The sequence below is a fragment of the Pezoporus flaviventris genome, unplaced genomic scaffold (genome assembly GCF_033815535.1).
Source record: "Pezoporus flaviventris isolate CSIRO_AGI_PZ_B2104156 unplaced genomic scaffold, CSIRO_AGI_Pfla_v1 ptg000037l, whole genome shotgun sequence".
Lineage (NCBI taxonomy): Eukaryota > Metazoa > Chordata > Aves > Psittaciformes > Psittacidae > Pezoporus > Pezoporus flaviventris.
The window spans coordinates 15472945-15484813 of NW_026892585.1; positions in this window are offsets into that span (position 1 = coordinate 15472945).

The window sequence follows — 11869 nt, forward strand, 5'->3', positions numbered from 1 at the left end:
GCAAAGAAAGGCATCCATCATGGAAAATAAGAGCATCTACTTGAGGAACTACCACAGCTTCTGGTCTCTGAATCCCAGGGTTCAGATTGTTTCACAGTAACTACCTTATATAGATCAAACCAAAGCGCACTACTCCTTCATTAGAAATGGATGAAAGGAAGGAAACGGAACAATAGACTGCATGGCTTCATGATGAGGTAATAGTTAGCCAGAAGCTGCTCTTGTGGTGCTGGGCTATTACTACAATTCACATATGCAGGCTTGCAAAGTCCAGGCTGCCAACTGCAAAGAAGCAACAATAGTCCAGCAACAATCATGTCCTACAACATGTTTCATAAATAGCCTTGCAGATAAGACAATCAAGAAGCTGTTTCAAATATACTTGGGCATATGATGTAATTTATATTGTAAATTCAAAAATTACACAGACATAACTGCTTGTTCCATGTAGAGTTTAGAATAGGTCTGAAAAAAAAGGCATTTCTTCACTGTAATGCCTTTAAGGCAATGGATACACTCATCCAAAAGTGACAGAATACATGGGCAATAGGGAGGGCAAAGCCTGCCCAGTGCTCTAAGCAGCAGCAAGTACCTGATTCACTTCACTCACTGTTGAAAGAACTAAGCAAGATCCCCTAGAATACAGTGTCAAGAGGGGATGCTGAACAGCAGATAGTTTTCTTGCCTGTCTCCTCTGTTTAACAGGCCAGCCAGATTCCATTCACCTCTACCTCTAAAATCTATTTGAAGGGGTGAGGTATTGGTATAATTAAAAGTGACAGTCATTGACTTTTTAAATGCTATATAAAGGTTGCCTGCATAAGGGAGTTGTACCATGACATGACAGCAGTACCATTCTAACTATGCGGGTGTGTCTGAAATAATAAAGCCTTGTCAAAGAGTTCATTAAATTGGCATTAGGAAGGTATATAGATAAGCTTATGTTTGTGCTAAGGAAGAGAGTAAATTACTCTAATTCAATATAGCTTTAATTAGTACTAGGAATTGTACCAATGTATTTGTTCTGGTAAAAGATTCCCCTCCTAAACGGCACCTACACCAGCACAAACTCTGCATGCAACCAGGCCACAGGGCCAAGGAGGGGTAATGGAAGGAGAAGCCCGGAAAGGGAGTAAGCTCCCATTGTTCCTTGGCCTGATGGGAGCCACTCACAGGCACCATTTCAGAGCACTGGGAAAGCAAGGCAATAGCATTTATTTTAAACCTTTCTTTTTTTTCTGCTAAATGAGATTGTACAATATGGCATTTACAGGAACCAACAGCAGTTGGTGAAACTCAGCTGATGCAGCGTTATCTTGTTCAGCTGTTACATCTTTGGCACAGGCGTGAGCTGTAACCTTTTGCTGTCAAAGTACAGATGGGAAGTGTTTGTTCAGTGTGTAATTAGAGCAAGCGCATGCTCTCCAGCTGTCAGGAAACGGGGTTCCTTCCCCAGTAACATGACCACTGTCAGCAATGCCATACCCTGCAAACCTTTGTCTTTCCAAACCTGCTTCTCCTAATTACATCTCTGCTGCTTTTGATTTTCTGACTTTAGTGGTAGCCACCTTGCTGCAGTGTCTCTTAAAATATTCACCACCAGATCAGCCCCTCCCATCCATGCTCATCTGAGATAAAACACACAAATCCAAATGCCTTTCAAAGAAATTAATTCCTCCCAGCCTCTTTATTGTCCCCACCCTGGTTCCCATCAATGATACTCAGAGGTCTTTCTGCCAGAGGACAATAAAAAGTTACCTTAGGAAGTCATTGCACAGACACTGTCTAGAAGCCAATGGCAGAAGTCACCTCATTGGGTCAGACCCATCTGCCCCTCAGGGTACCATCAGCAGAAGAGGAAAGGTTCTGAAGCCTCAGGAATGTGGTAGGAACTGTGGGGTAATCTGCCAAAGGAAAGAGATGTTCATTCATTCAGACATACATATGTTAAAGCAGGGTTCCCTACAAAGAATGCCTAATGGTTCCATGTTTTTTTTTCAGGTGTGGAATAAATGGCACATGCAAATTTATCACAGGCTTCTTTGCACCAAAAGATAAAACAGAAGAGAAATACAGGGAAGGTATTTATTAATTGAGTATTTGGACTGAGAATATCACAAGCCTCTTCTTATTCCACCTCTTCTTATGAACATAGCAGGACAATGGTGAGGGGTAGACAGCAGTCCATGTATACACTGCCTTCATATGACATGCACATTTTCTGGGCTAACCAAATGCCAGCTCACAGACAAACCTACCATTTTACAGTGGATCTGACCTAGACACCTCTCGCTTGAAGTACAGAACTACCCTTCGTTGCCTTTCTGGACACTGGAGGCACGGGTGTTTTCAGAGGACAAACCCCTAGGTAACCTGAGTTGTGTTAAAGAGATGCTTGTATCTGCTTTGACTAGAGAGAGCTGAGGGACAAGGAAGTCCCTAGTGGAGGCAGGGAAAATAGGGCAGCCAGCTACTTGGCCTTTGTGCCTTCAGTCCCAGTAGAAAAGGCCAGAAACAGGAAGGGAAGCTGGAAAATACAGAAATAAACAGCTGGAATCCCCTTCAAGGACAGTATTTCGCAAGAAATCAGCATGCAAACAGTGAGAAACTGCAGAAAGAAAACCAGCGTCTGAGGCTTCTCCAGTCAACCACTGCTTTACACTACTCTTATCTTCTCTGAAATAGCCAAAAATATCAAGCCAAATTTGAACGCTATGTATTTTGTTTACTCTAGCTTTTGCCCTGGATGCTGATTTTAATTTGTCAGCCTGATGGATCTGCGCAAATAAATATAGTGACTACATCATTAAACCTTAGAGAATTAGAGAAATTAAACCCTAGAGAATTAGAGAAATTAAACCTTAGAGAATTAGAGAAATAAAACTAAACAGAAGAAAAATCACCTAGAAATAAAGGGAGGAACAAAAAAGAGGGGAGAAAAGAAAGTCTGCATTCCTTTGCTTGTATCTAACATGTAAAGGAGGAGCTCCTTTAAAAACATTGCTGTTAGTTTCATCCTTGCTTATTTTTACTGAAGATCATCATACGAAGTCTTGCAGTCGGGCCAGACAATTTTCTTCAATATTGAGTGTGTTGCAGTGGATCATAGCTCTTTTTGGTGGTTTTAAGTTTTTAATAAGGCATTTGGCTTCTGCTTCTGTTGAAAAGATGGGGTAGGGATTTTATTATTAATTCTTCTCGATTGTTTTCTTCTTCAATTTAGAAGCACTGAGGCCTTCCATTTTAGTTTGTCTTCAGATCTAATATAATACAGAAAACTGGAATTATAGGGGAAAAAAAGACTGAAACAAAATAAACAGTCTTTTTCATATTACATGCAAATCCAAATAATCCTCTTTCTCCTCCAGTCTGACCCCATTTTGCTTGGGCAGACTTTGTTTTTCCAAGCCAGCCACCTTTGGGACTGCAAACTTAGCAGATGATACTGAACATGAGAGCACAACACTTGCAAAATAAAGCTCAAAGCCACTAAATTCACAGCACTAAAATATCATATACTGACAACTTGCCTGTTCTAACCAAAACTCTTCCCTTAGCCATGCTTTCATAAATGGACAAACCAAAGACAAGAGTCTCATTCCTCCAGCAATTTTACATATCAGAACATCCATCCAAGCTGCCTGAGGTAACACCCTGCTTGCAGGTAGGAGTATTTAAATATGTTCAACTGCTTATTGCTATACCTATTTGAAAAAGGGATAAAAACTAATAGCAGGACATTGGCAAATGTGTCAATTTCATGCTTTATTGAAATCAAGCTACAAAGAAATCACTTGCCAAATACGAACTGAAAACATGGTTGAGAGGCAATTGTTTTGTAGCACAGAACAAAAACCAGTAAAGGGAAATATTTGCAGACTTTCTTCCTTTCTTCTTCTCACACTTTTCTTATGCCTTACACCTTCTGCAACATGAAAGCACTGCGCATCTTTTAGAACTGCAATCACTGACAACTCCTGTCATTATTTATTGATGCCTCCTAAGAGTAATGCCTAAGTATCCCAGTGCAGCCTAATGCTGCATGATCTCCTTCCCTCTTTAGCTACAGAAAGGAAATTATAGGCAGTCTTAAAAACATGTTTCTGTTTATTTTGTGTCCATAATGCACTATGTGGGTTTGTTCTTTAATTGTAGTCCTTTAGTTCAAAGAATTGTACCTTGCAAATTTAAGAATCTTCCATTTAATCTGAATATTCTCATAATGTGATGAAGCAGTCAGGATCCGGATAGTCCTGTAGCATTTTCTGGATGCAGAGCTTTGTTCCAGTCTCATGAAATAGTTGAGGGGCTATAAATATGTGGCAGCAGAACCAGGACTTTATTCAAGTCTACCCATCTGAGTAAATGGACGACCGCAACTGCAGCAGATTTAATCTGAAATAAGTCAAATCGATGTCAAGATAGCAGATTAATGATTTATTTCAGTGGAAATCTTCAGAGAGTGCTGTCATGGAATAAAGTTCCCCCTGTATTTTGGCTGAGAAAACACCTTATATGGACTGAATAACTCCCTGAAGTACAATCAGTTTACCACAGCGTTGGAAGGCAAGTTCTCAGCATAGAGAAAGAAGTCCCCTCAGACCAGCAGGGCATCCAACGGCAGCAGCCGGCCCCATCATTCATACCAGCACTACAGCTGCACTCCCAGAAGGGGTCACAGCAAACATCTATGCAAATGCATTCTCAGACATCATGTTAGGAACCGGTGCTGCTGATGTGAAAAAAGGTGGATGGAAATAGCATGAGAACGTCACCGAAAATGCACAAGAATTTCCTTTATTCAAATTCACAGCTGGCAACAGAACTTAATATGCAACATCAGTTTTCTAAACAAAAAAACCCCCAAAACTAGCAAGGAAACAAAATCACTGGTGTATGGATTTCCTGAGACAACAAATAAAGCTGAAATAAACCTTCAGAGAGCTTTCATTCACCCATATATATATAATTAATTTGATTTACCAATTTTTTTTTTTAAAGTGATTTAATTCACCTTAAAAACAATTGAATTTAGCAATCTTAATTTCTATTTGAGAGATTTTCTTCACCTTTAAAACCTAAATTAATGGGATTTGTAAACCTTTTTTTTTTTTTTTTTTGGTAGAGATTTAATTCACCTTTAAAAAATAATTAATTAATTGGATTTATCAATTGTAACTTCTCTTTTTCCCCCCTTTTCCCACTTAACTAAAGGCTCCTAAATATAACTTTTTTTGAGGTGAAGGAAAACCATTCTTTGCACCTCTGGGTTGCCAGAACACAGCTGGAAAATATAGGACTTCAAAATTAAACAGTCACATGGAAACCCACTCGGCACACCGCAGGAAGGGCCGGGCCCTGATCCTGATCCCGATCCCGATCCCTATGCCGGTCCCGATCCCTCTCCTTCCGCATGACCCCCCCCCCAATTACGGCTCCAGCCCCTGCCGCTGACGGTTACCTCAGAGCCACAGCGCGCGCGGTGAGGAGGTGGGCGGGGCCCAGCTCCCTCGCCCCGCCCCCTAACGGTGACGCACGCCTCCTCCCGGCCTATGGGCGGCAGCGGGAGTGGTGGCCCTGGTTCTGTGCGCGGCGGCGGCGGCGGTGAGTGGGAGCGTGTTGGCGGGTGGGGGGTCGCGGTTCCCGTGGCGGGGGTTGTCAGACCCTCCGGTAGTGCCGGGACTACCCGGGCTGTGTCCGCGTGTCCGCAGCTACGAACGGCGGCGGGGTGGGTGCAGAGGCTCCGGGCTCCCGGTGCCGGTGGGGCGGTGACTGGGCTCTTTCAGTAACCGGTGATTTAGGCGGTGGCTTGGAAAGCCCGGGTCCAGGCTGCGAGAGCTGTCTCAGAGCCGCCGGCTGCGGTAGGGGTGGGTTCCCCCAGGGCTCTTAAAATGTGTTTATTTCCCTGGTCAGTCACAGAGGACTTGGCTGTGATTCACGGCTGTGTAAATGGCTGCTCTTAGTAATCATTAACACCACGCAGTCATAAACTTCGGCTTAAACAGTTCTTAATCGTGTTTTGAACTAACGCTTTTTGTTTTGATAAAGCGAGACCATCACCTTTAGCTACTTCTTTTTATAAATGTGCCAAAGCTCTGCACGAATATCCATCATATTATGTATATTCATTATACTGTGTATATACACTGTATTGTTACATAAATACATTGTTATTGTGTATATACATTATATTACAATTCATATTGCTATGTATAATGATATATAAGTATATAGCATATATAATGACAGGGTTTTATATTAAATACACCATATTTGTTGTACCTTTTCATTAGTCAGGAAGACTGCCTTACTGTTACTAAAAAATTCTGTGTGCTGTTCAAGTTAAGCAGCCTGAGCATATTTGGGTACCTATGAAGAAAGCCTATGCAAACAGGGCACACAGTTGAAGCTGACTGATAAACCAAAGGAAGTTCCAGGGACTGGGTTGCTGGATTTTCCCTGGGCCGTGTACTGGAGTTAGGCTGCGAGGGAGGCACTTGGGCAGCTGCCTGCGCTTTTCCTTTAAGCGCCTGTGTTTCCTTGTCTTGCCCCCACTTACTGGAGCAGCCCCATAGAGACAGTCGCCATCAGATCAGCACAGTGGGCTTGGGCGTTCTCACAGCTCCTTTGAGGATGTGGCAATTTTAGGTAAATATTGCTTAATTTTGCTAGCAGTGGTGAAAAGGCAAAGGCAGGCAGAGGTGCGGAGCCAAGGCACTGAGCGTCAGGGTCTGGCCCACTGGGGTGCATTTAGACTCCCATCTGGGCACATGCCAATATCACCTGTTGCCCAGGGGAAAAAGCAGCCTCAGTTTTCATTGCCCACTCTGCTGCTTACAGTGACAGGAAATAGCTTAAGCAAAGAGGACGGTCTTCCTATTTGTGCTAGGGGAAACTGAAACTAAAAGTAATGCAAGGTAGAGCTTTACTGCATGCCACAAAACTGGACTTCCTTTAGAAAAATGGAGATACCAATGTTTTCTTTGTGTAGAAGATGGAAAGAATATTTATGCCTACTTCAGCCTAGGATGTTATTTATTATGCTTGATTTGAAATCCAAGACGTCTCTTGTTTATTGTCTGTATTTTATATTGAATCCAAGAAGTAATTACCTTTTAATGCATTTCAGTTTAAAGGTCTTGCATTGGTACACAATTCTTGTGTTAATATAAATCCTTGTAAGTATTACCTTTATTGTAGGTTATTATGATTTAAAATTTTAATTGCAAAATAATGATATTTAAGTATTTTTTTAAAGGAGAAAAATGTTCTGAAAATATTACTACTAAGGTACTAACAACATAATGTCTCCAGTGCTATAGTGTAATTAGGAGACAGTTGCACCTAGAAGCCTCATTACTTGTGCCCCATGGTAGGAGCAGTGCAAGTATAGGCAAAAAGGCAGTAATGTGGTCCCAGTGAACTTACGAAATAGAAAACAAGATGCTATTTGTGAACATAGGCAGAAATAGTTGTTTAATAAAGTTCCTCAAAGTGTTCATACAAGTGGACAGTTCATTATAATTTGTATCGGTATTGTGGTTCCTGTTTCATTTATGTCTCTATAGCTTAGCTGCTGTTAACTGCTATTAGCTGAGCTTTTGGAATTAAGGATTTGTGCTTCTGTACCACTGCAAAACAGCAGCTGCCAGCTTGCAGATACTCTTTCCTAGAATTAGCTGTTTTGTGGTGGAATCTGCTGCAGAGATTTTTGTATTTGGGTAAGATAGTGATTTATTGAATGATGTATTGGTTTGGGGGTTGGGTTGTTTTTCTGAATGGTACAATCGGTCAGGAATGTTTATGGTACGGTTAGTCGGGGATAACCCAGCAGAAAGCTGGAGTAGCATAATTTCACCACGTTACTGTGTTTCATGAAATACTGCCTGGGTCATATCTCAAGCAGACTTTGTTTTCTGGTTTTCCCGTGTTTCCTGCCTTGCAGGCAGAGCTCGGTAAACATTGCATTTCCTCTTTAAGGCCTCTCTTTTTCACCTTCCAATACACTTACAAGTAGTTTTCAACTATGCTTTCCTGCATTAACTCCTGAAGAATAGCTATCTTCAGGGCAGCACCTTTAGGCAGCCCTGGTGTACCTGCTTAAGCAGGTGATCATCATGTGTCCACCCTACTGTGATGCTTTTAGCATGGACACAGTGTACAGGTCAGACATGACCACTGCTCTGCTGTGTTCCACACTCCACTGCTCCCAAGCACAGTGCTATACAAAGCAAAAACCACTGGGGATTTGGGTCAAACAGTAATTCTCAGGCATAAGAGGAGGTGTAGCATTAAATCAGTCCAGCGGTTGGTAAACATGTGATGTGACCTCTTGGCAGTGTGTCACTGTCTAGGGCAGAACTGGTGATGTGACTGATGCAAGGTGAACAGATGAGGACCAGAACATCACAAGGGTGAAGGCTACATTCCCAGAGATTTCTAGGCCTTAAATTGCTGCTGCATGTGGGTCTCTTACCAAACAGCTCTTTTCTGCCCAGAAGGGGTTGTGGCAGTCATAATTTTAAAGATTCCTGCATCCTGTTCCTAGTTGAGCTTTCCTAGAGCACCTTTCCTTGATGTTTGCTTCCTTCCTTCCTTCCTTTCCCTGCCTGCTTATTGCCTCTGCCATATAGCAACACTGCAGTTGGCCTGAGGGTCTGCACCTCCTGGTACCAAATACGCTTGCTTCACTGTGGCGTTTCCCTCTGCCTGCCCTTCTGCTGGTCCTCCAATTCTGTGGGTTAAAAGATGCAGTTGAAGGTATCAACACAGAAGTTGGGCCTCTCTGACCACAGAGGGCTGAGTCTGTCTTGTAGCCCCATTTTAGTCAATTTTTGCTTGATGCTTTTCCTAATTGCCATCATTTTGGGCTACCATAACCTTCTCTTCATATGGTTTTGTAATTTCTCCATGTGAAAGAAGGAAATGCTTCTCTGGAAGGCTGATTTAAAACAAACAAACCAAAACAATAACAATGAAAAACTACAAACAACTGGAACAAAAAAAAAAAAAACCACAAAACACACACATACCACTACAATGAATCCCAAAGTAAAAAGGTTGTGAACATTTGCTCCACAAATGTTCTGGAGGTGTTCCTTACTTCCTGGGATTAGGTAGGTAAGATAGGGCAGGTGACAAATTTGATGTATCATATCTCTGCAATGTATCACATGGATCTTATTTCCGTGCATGTGGTACATAGCATGCATAAACTTTTGGCTTCCATAAGCAGAGAAGTAAAAGAGATCTGGTTAATTTAAGCTATTGTGATTTTTCTTTCTTCTTGTTAAACATTTTGCATCTTTTTATTATGTCAGAAAAATAAGTCAGCAACTTTTTTCTTCCTCTCCTATTAAAAGCACTAAGAGGAAAGCATGGCTATGTGTCCTACAGGAATTTCCCAACTTCTTGGCAGGATGGCTTTTGGGATAGAGAAGCAAACCCTGCTACATGACTTCAGAGAACTACATGCACAAGTATGGTGCGTAGTATTTGGCTCTGGATCTTTGTTGCATTCCTTGCTAAATCTGTACACAGTACTTAAGACTAGAAACACCATTTATAAGCATTCTTGTTCCCCACCTTGGCGGAGGGGGAACCCCCAACAAAATCAGTCAAATGAAAAACCTTTGATTAATTAATATGGTTAAAGAAATGTTCATGTTTTGTGTGTATATAGGCATTGAAGAACAGGGGAGCAAAAATAAAAAGACCCACACTCATGACAGAGATGTTGCAGATGGAGAAGGGTCTCCTGAGTGATCCCACCACACTACATGTGGTGCCAAGGTGCTACCTGGGCCATATCCATCAGCTTCAGCATGGGTCAGTTGCTCAGATGTGGGTGGCCAGTTTCTTTTAAGGGGGTGTCTGAGGTGATCCAAGACATCTGTACAAGTCTGGCACCCTGACACATGACCTACAGTTGATGCACCCTCTTCTTGGGCAGCCGCTGAAGATTAAATAGGACACCTTGTGAGCATCCACAAAGACACTGAGCACTTATGTTTAGCTGTTTGAATCCTGCTTGTCCAGATTTCTGCAGAGCAAAGGGTTCAGTGAGAGATTTAACAGAACATAATCTAGTCATGTAGTCACAGATGGTCTTGCATTTCCCACCATGTTCCTCCAGTGATCCTCTTTCACCTTGGAGAACTTCAAAATAGTATTTCTCTTTGTGAGGTTTAATTAACGATATTTCTTCACGGAATTCTTAAATGCCTTTAGGGCTTCTGGTCCCAGAAACCAGTTCCTTTTAGACTTTGCTGTGCATGTTTTCCACAGAGCGTGTGCTAAAGGAAATAAGTAGCCCATGGCTGTCTGCCATGTCTCTTGAACCCTGTATTTGCTCCTCGCTACACTCACTCCTTCAGTACTTACAGGACAGTCGCATAAGGAACATGCAACCTACCTTTTTACTTGTTTTCTCTTGTTTTGCTGATAGCCTGAGGTTAAACAGGGTCTGTGTTGGGATTGGGGCTGTGCAGGTATTGCTGAGGGTGTCCATACACCAGCATTGCACATTGTCTCGCTGACATCTCGACACAAGTTACCTCAAAATGTCTCTCAGTGTGGCAGACAAATTCATCAATAGACATGAACCTTGCAAAAACCTTCACAACTCTGCATCGCCCTCTGTGCCTGCCCCACAAGGAGGGAAGGACTTGATTGGCTTGAATGGAGGAGTTTCTCTTTGCTCCAGCATCTTCATGTGGCTGGTCAGTTGTTCAGCAGGATGCATACTGATGAGTTTCGTTTGTTTGAGAACAAATAAACAACCAAAGATTTTGTTATGGAGCTTCTCTTTGGTAGCTCTTGTGCATAAAAAGAGAACACAATTTACTTTCCGTGTCTGCTTTTTGTGGTATGAAGGAATTCTTGGTTCTTGGCATTTAAGGATTTGTGGCTTAAGAAAATTACTTCTTCCTCTCCCTTTCTTTACCAGACTTGTCTAGGAGGATACACTTACTCACAGGTAAACTACTCTTCAAAGCAAAATGGATGTTTTATTCCTGTAGCAAGGCATCTGTTTTACTGTGGAGTTAACAATGAGTAATATAGTGTGACCTCTGTGTGTGTGCTGCAACACATCCTTCAGGTTCAAGTTCCTGCACCTCCTTTCCCTCAGGGAAGCCTTAACTGCTCACCTGCCTTGTTCCTGTGTAGAACAATAGTCACTGGGTTATAACTTTGTGCCTTCTAATAGCCTAGTAATTTTAATTGCATAATGGTGATGTGTGGTTTCAAATTAGTCATAACTTTGGTGCTGGTTTTAATGAGATCTTCAGCTGTCTTCCCAGAGGGGAAGGCTTTGCTTTCCCAAGAGTGGCATGCCTCTTCCCGGGAGAAATGAATTTCTACTACTAAGGCACAAAAAGGTGAGGTAGTAAGGGGAGTGTTGGTTACAGGGAGAAGGGAAATAGCTGTGAGTCTCTAGTGCTGGAGAGCATTCTGATAATGCCAGAGCCTATGGTGTGCCAGGCATGTGCCTGTATAAATAGTTGCATTGGCACGTAGTGTCATTGCAATCATGCTTGCTTTGAGAACAGCTAAATGTAATAGTCTTGTCTCCCATGGCATGGAGTAACGTAGCTCAGAGATACCTTCACATGACTTCAGACATGAAATAATTACACTGGTGTTTAATGGCTATAAAATCAGTTGGTCTGCCCCCCACGAATTTATAACTACAGTGGATTTGTTATGTCAGTCAGGTCATAGTGAAGATTGGTTGTTGGATAGAATCATAGAATGGTTTGGCTTGGAAGGGACCTTAAAGATCATCCAGTTCTAAACCCCCTGCCATGGGAAGGGATGCTTCACTTTGAGGGAGGTTCCTCAAAGCCCCTTCCAACCTGGCCTTGAG